The 17,832-nt window shown below is 37.5% G+C and overlaps 1 long non-coding RNA gene across 2 annotated transcripts in view; it reads right to left on the bottom strand.

Moving 5' to 3' along the window:
- Positions 1-8,836: 8,836 nt before the first annotated feature.
- LOC137481907 (uncharacterized) overlaps positions 8,837-17,832 on the bottom strand; it is a 32,326-nt gene continuing 23,330 nt past the window's right edge. Inside the window, exon 3 of one of the 2 annotated variants that reach the window (XR_011003753.1) lies at positions 8,837-11,071. This is a non-coding gene — a long non-coding RNA (uncharacterized lncRNA). Of the gene's footprint in view, positions 11,072-16,857; positions 16,922-17,832 lie in introns of those variants that run through there. The other variant, XR_011003752.1, reaches the window with a different exon arrangement.

Raw genomic sequence — 17,832 nt, 5'->3', positions numbered from 1 at the left:
GGTCAGACAGAAAGGCTCTATTCTCATTTTATTTATAAATCCCAAAGAACATTCTAATATTTTGCACACTGGTTGCACAGTATAGGAAGAATTGGTTTTCAGCACTAGCCTTCAATCTGTAGTCACTTCTATATGTCATCTATATCAACTTCCATTCTTTGATGTTATGAGAGCATTACAGACCAGCATCTGGTCTTTGAATTTAGATTCCAGTTTTATATTGAAAATGGTATTTTCATTTATATATCAAATTTTAAAAGGCTTAATCCTCAGATCTCTTGCACAACCTATCACTGCTTCAATACCATGCAAGTCTCAAACACTATAGCCCAAAAGTGAAATGCTATTCCAGAATAGACCACATTGATTAAAAAAACACTTTAAACCTACTATTTCTGTTAATAAAATCCTTTCCATAGCCATTTTTGGGGAAAGAAAAGGTCTTTTATTATCTCTATATATGCAAAAGCAGTAAAAGTTCTGGCAGGCCTAGAATCAACGGGATCCAAATCTCCGTAAGACTTTTTTGAAAATTGGCAGACTTTAGCTTGTGAGCAAGCCTGTGAAACAGATATTTTAAGACTCATACTTCACCCCTCAAGTAAACTTGTCATTATTACACCTTTATTCACAGCCTCAACCTGTGTATATTTCTAAGCTCACTAATGTAGCTGTCCTTAAAAGAAAAAAAAAAAAAAAGATTCTTCAGAACCACGAATCAACAACCTAAAACCAAAACAATTCATTAGAAGCCCAAAGACAGGCTTTAATCAAGCCAGAATGGGTTCTGAAGCTGAATGCTACTGATTTCTCTTATAGTCTATTTTTTTTCCATTACAAAGCTGGAGATGATTTCAAGTTTTTGATAATGAAACAAAGCATTGTCTAAATCTGGAGCTTCATGAGCTCCCATGAGAACCTTTCACTTGCAACCTTACCTATTTTAGGCCTGACCCTCCTTTGAGCACATTTACCAGATGGTCCAAGTTACATTGGGTATTATTAGGTACAAGACAATAGACTACAGTCACTACATCAAGTAAATGAGCTGATAAAAAAATAACACCTAAATTTTGAATGCTTGCCTAAGATAATTAACATTAGCATAGGGTAAATTTAAGTCCTACAATTGTAGAGCAGAAAGAATAATTACAAGAAGGTTTTCTACAGCATTTGAAGAATTCAGATACATTTCTTCATTCTATGGTTTTAACTAGGATGTGAAATAGGTTAATTGATTACATTTTTTTGGGTGCCATAAGCAAAATCACAGGAATACTTCTGAATTTTATGGTCTTGGAACCTTCTAGTTATGTAAATAATTTTGAATAACCATGCTTTATGTCTTAAAACAAATTTAAAAGTCATTAAGAAGGTGAACCAGTAAATACTTTAATGTATATGTATAAGGTTAGTTACTTATCATGCTCCTTCCTGCAGGTCAGTAAACTCATTAGTTACATGTATTTTCTGAACATAAGTGCTATGTCCATTAAGAAAGGACATAACTCTCAATTACTGAAAATCATTTGTACAATTCTTTTGGTTTAAAATCTTCTTTAGCTGCTTCACATGTAGTATGCATCCCATATAATTCAGCATATTGCTGAACTTGGACATTTGGTGTTAGGAGATTTTGCTTTCTACATCTACATTCATTCTCGTAGTAATAACAGCACTAGTTTTATTGTTTCATTCCACACAGATCATAGACTGTGCATTCAATCCAATAATTTATAGCGCTTCCTTTCTGACACAGTATCTGTTGGACACTTAAATGTTTAAAATCCCCTTGCAACTAGTATTTGTTGCATCCAATTCTAACCATCTCCAGAAAATTAAGATTTTCCACAGCTCTTCTTAGTCTCAGTACAGTTGGCAGCAATTTAAACTACATCCTTATGTCTTATATTCTAAAGAAACTCCAACAGCTTAGTTTGGGACAAAAAATATTTATAAAATACACACATAGCCCACTCAAGGTCAAAGTTTGCTGGATAAAGCAATATATTTTGCAATAAGACAAAAGACCTTTTTAAAAATAGCAGCTATTCAATTAACACAACTCTTGTCTAACTTGTCCATAGCTGTTCACAGAATAAACTAGCAGTTTTCCAGGAATGCAGGAAAAGATAGCCCTTCATTGAGGAGTTAATAGCAAAAAACAGCAAAGCACAAAAAGATTTGTGAGGGAAGGTGGGGGCAAGGCATTTTTAAAGCATATTTCCTTTCTAGCTGAACAGTGGCATCCAATAGTTTACCAAGATAATCTTCAGGGGTTTGCCACTGTTCTCAGGGGACAAGCAAATGTATTTGAGGAATATGAGGCACAGAACGTTTTTAACTTGTTTCCATACAGGTGGAGTATACAGCAACAAAAGGCACCGGCTTTTCAATCATGGCAATCTATGAAGTCTACTCTAAACATGGAAGCATTACTAGTATGAAACGCTTTTCCAGTCTGCTTTAGAGAAGGGTTACCATCTCTTGCTGTTTGTTGGTTTCTGTTGTTTTTAGAATTTCTTTGCAGAGGTGTTACTATTTGCCAAGCAAGGGATTTAATGGCCTCATTTAGGAGCAGAAATTAATGTAATAGACTTATGAAAATTGTTTAGACTTACAGGTACTCACACAATTGGTTTTCTAGTGACTACCTCAAAACCAGCCAGTAGTGTATATCTGTCTGTGGCAGCAATCCTGGCTGCAGGCTCTTCTTTGTGTATTTACTCTGCCTTTCACAAGTCTACTATGCATTACAGTGCAGAATGCTGCTATTCTAGTTTAACTATGCCTATAATAGTCTGAATAAAAAAAGAGGTACACACACATGTACAAAAAAGTATACACACTTAACACCACAGTTTTGTAGAGGTCTAATTCATTCAGTTCTAAGAACAGGAACTGCCCTTGAACAATATCCCTCACATGATTCATTACAGTTTTGTCTCAAAGGCTTCCCTGCCATAGGAAATAATTTCGTTTTTTCATTTTATTTAATTCTTTAATATTCTCTAAGCGCTTCAAATGAAACAAAGTGGACAAATACGCCTTTATGGCAACACAATTCCCATATTCTATTGATCTCTCTTTGTTTTCTCTAATTTTTCATTGAAATCTTCAAAGAAGGTCCCTGAGGAAGCAATAGCTTATTAATTATTGTTTGGTTTATTCTTACAAGAACAGTAATTTAGATTATTTTATTATGTTCCAGACAATGATTGCCTAACCAGATAATGTAAGCAAAGTAAAGCAAACTGGAAACTGAGTTTAATTACAAAAACAATTGCTTGGATTGCATTTGTGATTGAGAAATACCAATTAATTCAGTTCACAGTGCAGGGATGATTACTACAATATCACAGTGATAAACAAGTAATGCAGAAAAAAGCTTTCACCGAGGAGTAAATTGTGCAATTGAAAAAAGTTTATAAATAGGTGCTGTAGTATCTCTGCAAAGACTCCTAATTTTGGGTTTATTTGCCACAAGACTGTGTCCCAGATAAAAATATTACAGTGGCTAAATGAGTGTTTTAACTTAGAGCAGAGACATTATTCATCAGGAAATAGTACATTTGGAAAAGACAGACATACATACTTTTATCCTGTTCTTATTGGCACCACAGTGATAAAACTGTGTCAGAGCCATTATTTCAGCCCAACATACCTGAAGATGATCTTCTGGAACCACATACACAAGTCTTAGAGGCAGCACGAATCACTCTTGGTACAGAAAGTAAGGCACTTTAGAACTCAGAGCCTGTGTTCATAGAAGTAGATGTAGATAAATCAGTTTCATACCGTTTGGAAAAATGCACTCCAGTAGCTATAAATTGTTTAGCATCATGAAGTAAATTTGGTAGATTGCAGGTTGATTTAAAGAGATTGTGAGGGATTGTTTACTTTAAAAATTTCCAGTACAGTACATTTATTAATGCTCCTGAAAGATACTGAAAGACTCAATCTGAAGCCAAGAGGAAGGTAAGATAGGACAGACAAAGACAGGCTGAGAAGGAACATCCTTTAAAAATTTTGTTCTATTTTCAACTCCATTAATGACCACACATTTCAATTCATTCCACTAAGAGCTTAATTACATAAAAAAGTCTACTGGACCTGATCAGATGCATCCCAAGGTCCTGAAAGAATTGGCTGGTGTAGTTGAGAAGAATTTTTCCATCATATTTGAAGTCAAGGCCGTCAGGCAAAGTCCCAGTAAAAGTGGATAAGTGGGAATATCTCACCCATTTTAAAAGAGGATAATAAGGATCACTATGGGAGCTACCAGCCAGTCAGCCTCATCTCAGTGCCCAGTCACATCAAGGAACAATCCTCCTGCAAATTATGTCACTACTTATGACAGAGTCTGCAGTGACAGGACAAAGGACAACTGATTTACAGTGAATGGGGATAGACTTAGATTTGCTCTAAGGAAGAAGCACTTCTGTGAGACACTAGAACAGGTTTCCCAGACAAGCTGTGGTTATCTCATCTCTGGAAGTGCTCCAGGTCAGGTTGAGTAACCTGATCTAGCTCATAGAAGGATGTTGGACTGGAGGATCTTTAAAGAATAATTCCAATTCAAATCATTTTATGATTCATTAGCTAAAAAACAAAGCTCTGTGAATCATCAATGTTTGTGAAAGGATATGTATATACTCATGCTTATCAGGGAGATTCATGACCTCATTTTGACCTCATTAGGAGTTCAAATAGCATCCAATCCAACTGGGCTTTGAGTCAATAAAAATTTCTTATAAATTCTCACAAATAGCATGCTTAGTGTATTCATCTTACATTAGTCACAAAACACTGACTCTACTGTGACATCAAGTTCTTACAATTCTGCCTGATGTCTACATTTCTCTGGAGTTTTGTAGGATTTATTTACTCTGAAATCTAATCTTTCTGTTCTTTCAAGTAGTTTCCTTAACCACTACCAGTATATTAATTGATTGTGGAAAAAAATTGAGCACAAGTTTCCTAAACTCTCTATAAGTTTCCCTTTTATGTCAGTTTCATCATTTATTTCATGTGTTCCATTGCACACCAAAACATCTCAATTAGCTTCAGGGCTGATAGCCTACAGAAATGATAAAAGTAGTCTCTGTCAAAAATAGAATTAGTAGTTTTCTTTTACTTTGGACTAAGCTCCCTAATTCTAAAAGCCCTCAACTCATTCTCTGAAGACCCAGTTCCACTGTATTTTTAAATAATAAATAATAACCTCTTTTTTTCCAGAAAAAAATGTGTTACCAGTCAAGTTCCCATGTAAGTGGTGTAGTGAATCAAGCAGCAGCTTTCATCTAAAGCCAACTCACATTTTTCTCTCAAAACATGCACCAAGAGCCTGTGTTCTTTCAGCACTCTTGTGAATGAGCTCTGTGATATAGCCACACTACTATATTTTTCTTCAAATAACTTCATTTTCCTTCAAATGAAGTTAAAAAGAAAAGGCTTTGGCAGGCTGATTATGACACCTGTAAGACTGACTTCTTCCTTCAGTGTAAAGCATTCAAATTTTAGACAATAGATAAGACAATGGAGGCAAGAAAACCTCCAGCCAGTATCATGAACAGCTTACCCCAAGACTTGATTTGGTCCTTATACTTGAAGAATCATTTGTACACCTCTATTGTGAGTTGCATGAATGTTACAGACTAGCAAAGAAAATCAACTTTTCTGCATTACTGGTACTATTGGCTTTTAACATCAAAGCTAAGCTGTTCTTGCCCTTTTACACATAACTCCAGGTATTCTACTGCTGGATCGAAGTGTCCTGTCAAATTGTCTTATTACCATGTTAGTACTGCTGTTGAAGTTCTTGGACCTGTTTGTAAATCTGCATCATAAGTAAGGAGGAAAATTATCTCCCAGTTTTATTAATATGAAATAATCCACATAGATTGAAGGGAGAAAATAATTACTTGCCCACCATATATGTTTCTCATGTTCTAGGTGGCCAGCCTGAGCAGGAGTAGGATTCTTTTTAACTAATTCTCATCATCTTTTAGATGCAGATCCTGAACTATGTCCAAGTACTTTCATCAGAAAGAAAAACATTTTCACGATGTGTTTCAGCTGTCACATCTCAGGATTTTTTTAGGAGAAGAATTCTCTTCTAGGGAGACATAGTCATGGTTAACATTTTTCTGCAAAAAAAGCAACTGCACACTGAGTAATTATAGGAGAAAAACCAGCATTCTACAAGCATTGTACATTTGAAAGAACAGCAATATGCAAACACAAGACTGATACAATACAAGTGTTCTGACAGTTACTATGTCATACCAAACTTTTGGGAATGTTAACATTTAATGCACCCTCCAAAAAGGGTGCACTCTCTGAGCACACCAACAGTATTGTGAAAGCAACTCCTTTTGGGAATAATCTCTTCAGGAGGCCTATCCAAAACACATGGATAGACTGATTCTGAGGGGAAATTCTTAAGCATTCACTTTTACAGAAGATTACTCAGTCATTTTAACATGAAATCTACTGAAATAATTCTGCTTCACAGCAAAAAATGGAACTCATGGACTATGAAAGAGGCAGAGATATGCTTTGTTTTGGGCTTGGGAGTTTTCAGTTGTTCAGGGTTTCTTAAAAATAATTCTTATATTGGGCAAGATTCATTCTCAAATTTTCCCAAGACAAATGAATAATACCTTCTTACAACATCACCACATCCTGTATATTATTGTAAAACCTAACTTCTGAGCTGTCGATGTATTCAATAAAATAGCTATAGAAAGTTAAATTTTGTTTATTCCACAAATAATTTAGCCTTTTTAAATGGTCTAAGTCTACAGATTCCATGTACAATGACTACAGATTTCATAGCTAGTGGTAAAGTTACTGTCACCTTTCTGTTGGTATTGGAATGAAATTATGCTAAATCAAAAAAAATAATTTGCTTTTTCATTACAAATTCAATGGAAAGCTTTAATAGAAAGCAAAACAGGGGGTGGGATTAATTTCCTTCCAATGCATTATTTTATTCAAAGTGCAAAGGACACAGATTACATAGCTTTTAAAGTAATTTACCTTGCTGAAAACACTTTTTGGCTAAAGGAGTTGACACCCAGAAGCAGTTTGAGATATAGCAAGATTACAGGATTATGAACAATAAAACATCAAGAAGCTCTACTTCCTCTCCATGTTCCTATAAGAAACAATGTTTTTTTCTCCATTCTCAATTTGCACTACTTCCATCTTTTAATGTAAATATTTTACATTCTGGAAGTAGTGATCAACATGAGAGCTCATCTTTATTTCATGTTAGCAGGGACCCCAGATCTTATCCAAGGTTACATCAATACATCACACAGTTATGTGTGTACACCACTCCAATTTAAATGTGTAACTTTCACTGACCTGGTGAGCTAACTTGCTTACAAATCATCATTAGTACAGGTGTTCCTTTCCCCAAGATATGCCAGAATCAAAAATCTCATATGAAACAGCTTTTCAAAAAAAAAAAAAAATCACACAAGATTGAGACCAAATGTTAACCAATAACATCATTAAGTAAATAAAACTATTTTCATGAAGTCTTAGGACTTGAAAGCACTCAAGACAATCTAGACCATTTTCTGCCCTAAGATGATATCAAGTCTATGTATGAAATTGCTGGAAATGTCAAGAACTACAGACACTACAGGATCTTAGGAAATGTACTCCATTTTACTCTATCTTAATTTACCAAGTATCTAGTTGAATTTATCTTCATTTATACATCTCCAAAAGAGACATTCATCTATTCTGGGTTTGCAACAGCCTTTTACATATCAAAGAACTGACATAAAAGTTTCAGTGAAGAAAGCCCAGTTCCACTTGTCTTTCCTTGTAAGTCATATTTCCTAAGCACTCAGTCATTCTTATCCTTCACGTTGGTGGATAATTCTCTTCATATGGTCCACACCTTCCCTTAAATGTGACAACCAAGCCTGGCCATACTAATGGTAGGACACCATAACGTGGCTCCTTTCCCTATAACTTCGCAGCACTGTCACGTCACATTGAATCTCAGTGCAACATCAAGATCTTTTTCTACAAAACTGTTACTTACTCAGTTGTTGCTATCATGGTGTTTAGGCAGCAGGTATCTCTTGAATTCAATGTGTGGGAGCTTGCCATCATCCCAGTTACTTGTATTCTTTTTCCCTTCTCAGAGCACATCAAAACTTGCATAGGTAGCTTTCAATTTAAATCTTATCCTAGAATTAAACCTCTGTGCTCTTCAGCTTCACCTCAAATACAAATTCAGTGATTGAGTCTTTATTCCATCATCCAGATCACTAATGAAAATATTAAGTAGCCCTAACCCAGGACTGACTCTTGCCGATCCTCAGTCAGTACTTAGCTTTCCAGTTAAAGAAGCGTTGACACCTGCCTCCAAATACTCCTACAAATCACACTAGTACCCAACTGACAGACGATGCATCAAGACTAAGTTTCACCAGCCTGTTTATATGAACCTCAGAGTTGACATATATGTCCCACTGTTTCTCCTCTAGTCATGGAGGAGAAGGGCTAATGCCCTAGCAGACAAACTAAACCACTTTGGTATAATTTCCCCAAGAAAAGTTTCTTCTGACTGTTAATCACCTTGGTTAGTTTTTTTTTTTTTTTAACAAGTATTTCTTCTTATGGGAACTGAGCTAAAGTTCACTTATCTATAACACTGTATCTGCTTTCTCTCCCTTCCCAAAGACAGGAACTGACTTTTTCCCCTTCCATTCTATGATGTTGTGACTAGCCTTCAAAAGAATTCCAATGGATAGTCCCTAATACTCCATTAACTGGCAGTAATAAAACTCCACTATAGATACAGTAGGCACAACACTTTGCTATCAAATGGATTCCTTGCATGTCTCTTGCATATGGCAGCACGGAGTAAGAAAACAGTGTCAATGAGCCAGATTAGATGTCAGAAAGTGCTCAGCATGTAAAGTAGATGATGATCAATCCTTGCTACTGCAACCAGTTCCTAGTCAGTTAACATCAATGTACCGTTAAGAAAAGATATTTTTATAGATATACAAAAATTTTTTAAAAAAGAAGCCACTGGTAAAGCAATAGTGCTCAAGTCATTGGTTTTCTTCTTCACCTAACCTGACAGCTGTTTTGATCACTTGCAAAAGTCTTCTGTTGTAAAAATAAAGAGCTTACTGACATTTGAGGTTTTAGCTTTACTCATCCATCCTCTTCCTGCAGCCTGAGACGTTGACGTGACATTAATCCTGAGCAGCTGCTTTATACCACAAAAGGAATTTGTTATGGAATTATTTTAAAAATGCAAGTAGCCAATTAATAACCAAATGTATAATTTCAGAAAAACTTTACCAAACACTTGAATTTTTTCCTTATATAGTCACATTAATCTTGATGAAAATTTTAACCTGCAGAAAGGGCCAAGTGATTTATCTGACTTTATTTCTTACATGTGAAGATACTTTACAAAATAAACAGCTGAAAAAAACTGGGTTTTGTCCTGTCAAAGTCAATGTTTCAGATTTCTGTCACTACTAGAACAACTCAGTATCTCTATTGTTCCCTTAAGTAAATTATCAATACACTAGTGGTGTTCTGCACGGTCCTCAATAACCCTGAGGATAAATGTGACTTACTGACATACATATTCCTTCCAGATGTTATGTTTCCCATAATACTCTTGATAAGAAAAAAGCATAAGCAGATCTTATTCATCTGGATTTTACCAGTCAGTGTCTTTAAATATGAAAAAAGAGGGAAAAAAATCGTTAACTAAAATTCTTAACAGTCAATTGTGTTTAACACTAGCAGATGAGATGGTTTTCACCCCCTACATCTCATACAGGTCAAAAATGTCTCCAGTAATGTCTGTACTGCATCCATTTATCACAGAACAGGAGAAACCAGGGCAAAAAAATTATACTGTCATCAAATAACTTTAAGAAAAATTGTCCTTAACTGAATTAAGTGTTGAAGCGAGAAGATCTGAACACAAGCAGCAGTTTCTTCTCTTGCACAGACCTTCAGAACAATGTGCAGCTAACAATCATCAGCTAGCAATGAAACCTACAGAATGGTCAGTGTATTCAGTGACCCCATTTAAGCAGTTATGGGGGCTCCCTCTCACTCCATTTGATATTGCAGAGTCTTGTCTACAGCAATTATCTCTAAGTCTCCGCAAAGAGCCCTAGCCCAAGCTAGCTGTGTGATGTGAAACAGTCTGAATCAAATATGTAAAACTAATCCCCCAAGTGCCCAAAGCTGATGTAACAAATCTGCTGGCCTTAAATATTCACTCAAACATAAGTTACAGGTTTTCATGAATTAAAAGTCCCTAATATTTCCTGAATAAAAATGCTTATAGAGCAAGCATTTAAAAAAGTAAGAAACCTAGATTGTCTCTAAAAAAGCATGAGATATCAAGACAGCTCTTTGCTTTAGTAGAATTACTTACTGGATATCTTCTATGGTAGATGTAGCTTAGATAGGGACAGTAATTTTGTCATGGCTTATCTATACACCCCTTGCAACCACACAGACAATCCCTGGGATTTACCATTAAAGCACAACATATGGTTCTCTTTTCTTTCTAAGTATGAGGGAGAAGTGTATAACATGAAAACAGCATGTCTCAACAAGCTGCAAAAATGAAGGAGATCATTAAGGGTAGTAACTGCAGTCAGATACATTTATGTTTTCAAAACAGAAAAAGAAACAATAATTATTCTATTTAACTTCCAAAACACTTGTACTCAAATATTTAGATTGCCTAACTCATTCTTCAGACTTCCAGTAACATCTAGGTATCTAAAGAGTACAAGTCACTGTTTTGCTCACTTATAAACTTAAAAACCAGAAACAAACCTGAGTAGAGAGGTCACATGACAGAGCAGAAACACAGCAGTGTAAAAGCAATTTTTTTTGTGGAAGAAAACATAAGAACTTGCATAGTTTCAAACAGGAATGCCTGCCAGGAATCTCCAAGAGCCTCTGGAGGTATTTGAACTGGGCTGTCAGTCACCGGCCAAGGCTGCTTCCATTCCTTCCTAGCCAACGATGCCAACTCCTGTGTTTACACCTGCAAGCCAAGAGAGAAAACTTACTTCTGCTGAACAGCTGAAAACCAGATGTCAGGATATTAAGCTACTGCATAGACAGTTTCATACAATAGACATAATTACTGTCAATGGAAAGCATTATCTTCGATGTCAGGAAATTTGAAATAAGCGCCAGAAGTGTTCATCGAAGCTCACATCAACACTTGCCTTTGTGACTCAGTTTGTACAGTCCCTCTCATCCCACAAGGGATGGTTAAGAAGCAACCTATGCAAAATAATTTATTGCTATGATTACTCTTTATCTAAGACAGTTTCTCTTCCATCCCTTACACATCCTGTTTAAATCCACTTTGCATTGTTTCTTCTTTCCAACAAAACAGATAAGAAAATGCAAGCTAACTTGATACTAATCATAACCCTTTCAAGACCGAGGTGGCCATAGCAAAACATAAAATATAACTGTTACAGAACAATCTATTCCTTGATTATTTTGTGGAGGTCTATTTTGCTATTTCTCTTGCTTTAACAATATGCTGCTGGAATTTAAGGTTGACAAGTTTATAGGGCAAAGCTAGCAGGAGCAAGATTAAATAATGTAAGCAAACAACTCAGGCCATTTTTCATCATGAAGTCATCTTATATCATTTTAAGAATGCCCATCAATTAATTAGAAAGTTACATTTTACTGTATAGTCTCACATAGCTGTTGTTCTATAAAAAGGATCTGACAGTAAAATAACCAGCAGTTACAAATATTAACTGAGCATAAATCATTTCTGTGTTTAATAGTATCTGATATTCTAATCCCACCTCACTGTATTCTTAATACGAACATCAGTCAGATGGGAAATTTTACAGGCTATCAAAACATAATGACTAAGACAATAGTCCTCTGCTTTCTTGAAGCATTAATTCTAAGCTGCTTGCATGCAACTAAGTGAGCCCTAATACAGATATCTTGTACTACATTCTGAGGCTCATGTTGCCCCTGAACAGTAGAAGTTCCATCAGCTCCAGCATTTGAATGTTCAGCTCACAGTGGGTAAAATAACTACATCTTTGTGCAACATGCTTGGATTATTTTTTTATTCCTAAGACACAGGCACAAGTGAAATAAAGCCATGAAAGAAACTCCAGCTAATAGCAAAAGACACACTATTTTTGACCAAAAAAAAAAATCTCCTTAAAGAACAAGCAAAGCTAAACTTTTAGGATGGCAGTTGAAAGGACTCAATGCAATATTCAATAAATTCCTTAAATGAAAAGGATGTCCAAGATAGCAGGCAAGGATCAAGAACTCTGCTCACACTCTCTGTTGATACATGGGCTGCATCCTACAAACAATGGGTGGTAAATAAAATGGACAATAGCAACAGCCGTCAGCCCCCCATCTGAGAAACACAGCAACATGTTCAAGTCATTCAGTCATAGTCCATTATTTATGCTTAATGCAAACATTTGTAACAGTAACCATACATTTTAGGAAAATAATAACCATTTGGAAGATTTTGTGGGAGCTATAATTTACCATATTTTTTAAATGTGACCAAAATTTTAATAAAAACAAATCACCATCAAGAAAAAAAACCACCCCATCAAGAGCTAGTAAACAAAGAAAATACACATCTTTCTGAGACACAGAGACTGGAGGAAGTTGCACAAGGAATTTGGAATGGTTGTCCTCTTTCTTTGCTCTTTCCTAAGCACCCGCTCTTGGTCACTGCCAAAGATAGGACTTTGGATTAGACATTGGTTTGACTCTGGTTAAGTTCACCCCACACAAACTCATTTATTTCTTTGTCAAAGCTCCTTTCAAGTGCCAAATATAAAGGTTGATTTGAGTAGGTCTTTTTTTTTCCATAAAAGGAAGAGTAATTCTTTAAATTAAAACATAATGGGCCTGCTATAAATACAAATTCATTAATAAACCCCAATTTGTATTGACATTTTAAATTCTGAATTTGCCCTTAATTTTGATCATGCTGATGTCATTAGCTCTATTTCCTAGTGCCAAAGTAACTGCCTTCCTGTTTCCTAATCTACTGTGAGACATGCATTTTTTAAAGGACTGACTCAACAGCCAGGCACAGTTGTACACATTTAGACAGTCAAGTTCAAAGAATTTTCTCCAAATCAGCCTCAATAGCAAGAGCCTGAAAACTTTTGGTAAGTCAGTTGGTTTTGTAACTATTATAAAACAGTATCATGTTGGTCACTCCTGGAATTTAATATGTAGGGTATCTTTTTTTTTGTAACAAATTCAAATTTTAAGCAACGGAATCCTATTCAACATTATAAATTTTCCTCTTGTGTGTACATAGACACATATATAACCTATTATCTCAATGCAAGCAAGATTATAAAACACATTTGCTTGCAAAACTGATTTCACTTTTACCTACTAAATGCTAAAAAGAAAACAACTCCCTTAACTTGGCTACTAGAGAAAAACATTCCGTTTTCCAGCTGACAGTAAGGATTAAAGAGTAAACAAAGACTTACTAAATTGAACTATCAACTCAATAGCATTTAGAACAGGAATGTGTTTCTCTGACTCAGTATTTGGAAGAATGTCCTGTTGTAACTTTTGAAGTTATCATTACATAACCTCCAGCAATCCTCTTCAGGATTTGTATCTAACATTAAGGCTAAACACAGAGAATGTGGCCAGGAAGACAAGTTCTGTAGCCCTCCATATATATCACATTATTTAATTTACCAAAAAGGATTACATTAAAATATCAAGAGCAAATTTTCTGAAAGGAAAAAATAGGAAGATCAGAAGTCTTGGAATGCTGTAAATCACAGGATATGGCAGTGAAAGATGAAGAAAAATACTCAGAAATGAGGAAAGCATGCATTGCTGTCAAGAGTCGGAACAGGCTGAGAGCAAAACTGCTATCTGTATCTTCTAATGCAGCTACATGCTTATGAATGAAGCCCAGAGCCCTGTCTATTTTTTTTATTTAAATTTAGATTTTTTGTTAAAGCGTTCAAATATAAAAGGAACACAGACTTGCTCTTACAAGAGGAACCAGATTTTCTAATCAAATCAAATTGCTTTGGCATGCTCATAAAATGTGGTGTTTAGAAAAACCACTAAGGAGGTAACAGTGACATTAATCTGACATAGTAATGATTTTAAGCACAAGATCTGTTCTTAAGAAAAATGAGAGAAAAAGTTATACTACATCTGCTTACTTAAACTCCAGTTAATTGACCTTGGTCCTGTGTAGTTACTCCCACACAAGCACTGAATAGCAGCAATGGCACATTTTAATAAGGAATGGAGAGGATCGAGTGAAACATTTTTGACTACAAGACGCTCTTCAGCAAAATTTATTTTAAGTAGCTGTACAGACATTAATGAACTCTCTCAGGTGATACATATGAGCACACTCAGATGTGCCCCCTACAGCCATAATCTACCTTATTGCCTACAGAGTAGGCAAAAAAATAGATATATTTTGTTTCTTTTCATTAAGAATTTAAAATTTAAGATTAAAGCAGTTCTGAGGAAAAAAAAATCCCTGTCTTTCCTGAAACAGAACACACACAGTTGTAGTGGGAATGGAAGTACAAGGCGGGATAAACCTACTTACCAGACCATAATCATTAACTGCTAAGGGATTAATTAAATACCAGTGACAGACTTATAAGAAAATAAGTCCTGGCTTCACTTTTGCACTTTTTCCACAAAGTGACTGAGAATTAAAGTTCTTAATTTTGCCAAAATGGGTATTTATTTTTTTCTTGAAAGGAAGCAAAAGAAGGTTAAGGATGGAACATGGCCACTTGACAATAACTATTAGGTGTCATCAGAAAATCTGTCAGCAGATTCTTCTTGCTTTTATATTTTTCTTTTTTTTCAATTTTAGTATTAGAATCTTTTTTAACCTGGAAAGTATTTGGATTTACTTTCTAAATGTTTTGTGCAAGTTTAAATTTATGTCCGAAATAAAGCTCAGAACAAATGTATTAAAACTAAATGTTAATCTCATTGTTAGGATGCTTGTTGTATGAATATCCTGTAATGCTCTCTAAGTAGGAAAGGAACAGGAAATGAGAAAATTAGAAGTAAAAAAAAGGACTGTAAAACAAGCACTGTGTTACACAAGCTTATTTGATAACCTTTTGAGCCTACTGGACTCATTTTTGCCCAGGAAGTTTTCTCTCTCAACACCAAGGAAATACTGCTGAGTTATTAAACCTCCTACCAAAATCATACTGGCACTACTGCAAATTAAAGTCTTACAGACAGGACACACATAAAGAGGGATTTTAAATAAGTGCTTTCTAAATGTCATAATTCCTATGGCATGACAGTAGCTTACAAGTGTCTTGTAAGCTTTGGCACCTTTGCCAAACTACTCTGTAGGCAATAAGGTAGATTATGGCTGTAGGGGGCACATCTGAGTGTGCTCATATGTCTCACCCGAGGGAGATCATCAAATTAAATCAGTGTCTTTTTACCCCACTTTTCCATCTTTAGTAACTGTAGTACTGAAATAATTAACAGGTGTTACCAGTACCCATTATTTGATTTTAGCTGGTTTTATTATAGAAATTATTTCAGCTTACTTTCTTAAATCATAATATAGATTTAAAGGAAACTAGTCTCATCCTATCCAGCTTATGAAATGGCCACAATATATGGCAGATGCTATCTTCAAGGATGATTTCTTGATGGTTTGTTCCAAAATTTTATACATGTTTCAGAAGGCTGTTCAGGCAACAATGCAAAGAACAAGCTTGTACAAAAGCAGGCAGTAGCAGCAAGGCTGTACGGCGGCAGCAGCAGCAGTGGCCAGGAGCCCCCAGAGGAGCAGGGAGCGCTCCCGTTCCCTGCAGCGCTCGGGGGCTCCGGGAGCCCCGAAAGGAGCAGGGAGCGCTCCCGGTCCGCGGTGCCCGGCCCCGCAGCGCTCGGGGGCTCCGGGAGCCCCCAAAAGGAGCAGGGGGAGCGCTCCCGTTCCGCGGTGCCCGGCCCCGCAGCGCTCAGGGGCTCCGGGAGCCCCGAAAGGAGCAGAGAGCGCGTTCCCGTTCCGCGGTGCCCGGCCCCGCAGCGCTCGGGGGCTCCGGGAGCCCCGAAAGGAGCAGGGGGCGCGCTCCCGTACCGCGGTGCCCGGCCCCGCAGCGCTCGGGGGCTGCGGGAGCCCCGAAAGGAGCAGGGGGAGCGCTCCCGTTCCGCGGTGCCCGGCCCCGCAGCGCTCGGGGGCTGCGGGAGCCCCGAAAGGAGCAGGGGGAGCGCTCCCGTTCCGCGGTGCCCGGCCCCGCAGCGCTCGGGGGCTGCGGGAGCCCCGAAAGGAGCAGGGGGAGCGCTCCCGTTCCGCGGTGCCCGGCCCCGCAGCGCTCGGGGGCTCCGCAGCGCGGGCGCGCCCCGGGCCCGGCGCTGCCGCTCCCGCGCGCCCCCTGCGGGCCGAGCCGGGCACCGCAGAGCGCGGCGCGCCGCTCACACGCACGGCGGGCACGGCCCGGGCGGCAGCGGGGACAGGGCCACCCTGCGTGCGAAGGACAAGTCGGATACGCCTCGAGACAGAACGGGCACCAAAGGAGGAAACCACACTAAAAAGTGTTCATGTATTTCCAGTCCTGAATACAGAGCTGATAACATTGTAGTACTAGTTACTTGAGTAATCTCACACACTAGGAAGATGCAATTCCACTAAGATGTAACATTCACTAATAACAAGTTTGAGATGGATATTTTAGCATGTATAAGCAATTTTTGAGGTAATTCTAACAGTGGAATATATTTTCAAGAGAAAAATTACTATTTTATACTGTTCTTACCTAATTCTGAACATACTTCTCTCAAGTCCTAATCCTCCACATTTAGTACTCACGCTAGGTTTTCCTCCTGTATTTTAAATCTGTTCACACAACAATTTCAAATAAGTCACGAAACAGTAATATTGATTCAGCAAAACTGATTTTTACAGTCTAAACAATGTATTTTGATATAACAATACCACGTGTATATTACAAGCAGAAATGAAAAAGTAACTCTTTCAAGTACATATTTTCTATTTGTAGATTTATAGTGTATTAACTATAAACCCTATAATCCTTAGTTCAGTTCAAAACATTTGTAAATTGTTTGCCAGGCAGGGATTGGTTATGCTTGGAAGGTTACAAGCTCTGGAGAGTGTGCTAAGTATTCCTGAGCCCTACAGCTCTGACAACAGGCTGTCCAAAGGCACTCAGGAACCTATAATCAATATAACAACTTTAGAAGCGCAGAGGTTCTTTGTGCATGCACAGGTGGGCTGTTGAAAGGCTGCTGGACTGTTAGGCATAAAGCTGAATATTACAGTGTCTAGAAATGTTTGTTGTTTGTGGTGCTCGTCCCTTTTCAGATGTCATCTACATTGACAAGAACACTCACAACCATCTCCAACAAACAAATGATGTTATCAATCTAACATCTTTTTCAAAGGTGTTAAAAATAGTCCAAAAGTTCCTCAGCAGCCAACAGCAAGTGCTCGACACTCAGACAGAATCTACTGCTGATGCTGCAGCTCCAGTGTGTATGAATCTGCCAAGGCTGCCCTCCTGCACCCACAATGAGACTGGCTGGCACCAGGGCAGCACCCAGGGCATGACCATACAGCAGCCACAGAAACCACACAGGCTGAGTGCTCCTACCACTGATTAACACAGCACCTCAGCACCACTTGTGTTAGGGAAGCTATATTCACACTAACCCCAAAATAAGGCTTCATCACTCCTCACATTTCGATTTTCTTTTGCAATAAGTGAGGTGGGCTCCTACAGATCCTTA

This window comes from Anomalospiza imberbis, chromosome 13, assembly GCF_031753505.1.
Source record: "Anomalospiza imberbis isolate Cuckoo-Finch-1a 21T00152 chromosome 13, ASM3175350v1, whole genome shotgun sequence".
Taxonomy (NCBI): domain Eukaryota; kingdom Metazoa; phylum Chordata; class Aves; order Passeriformes; family Viduidae; genus Anomalospiza; species Anomalospiza imberbis.
The sequence above is the reverse complement of the archived record's forward strand: the minus strand, read 5'-3'. Positions and strand labels throughout refer to the sequence as shown.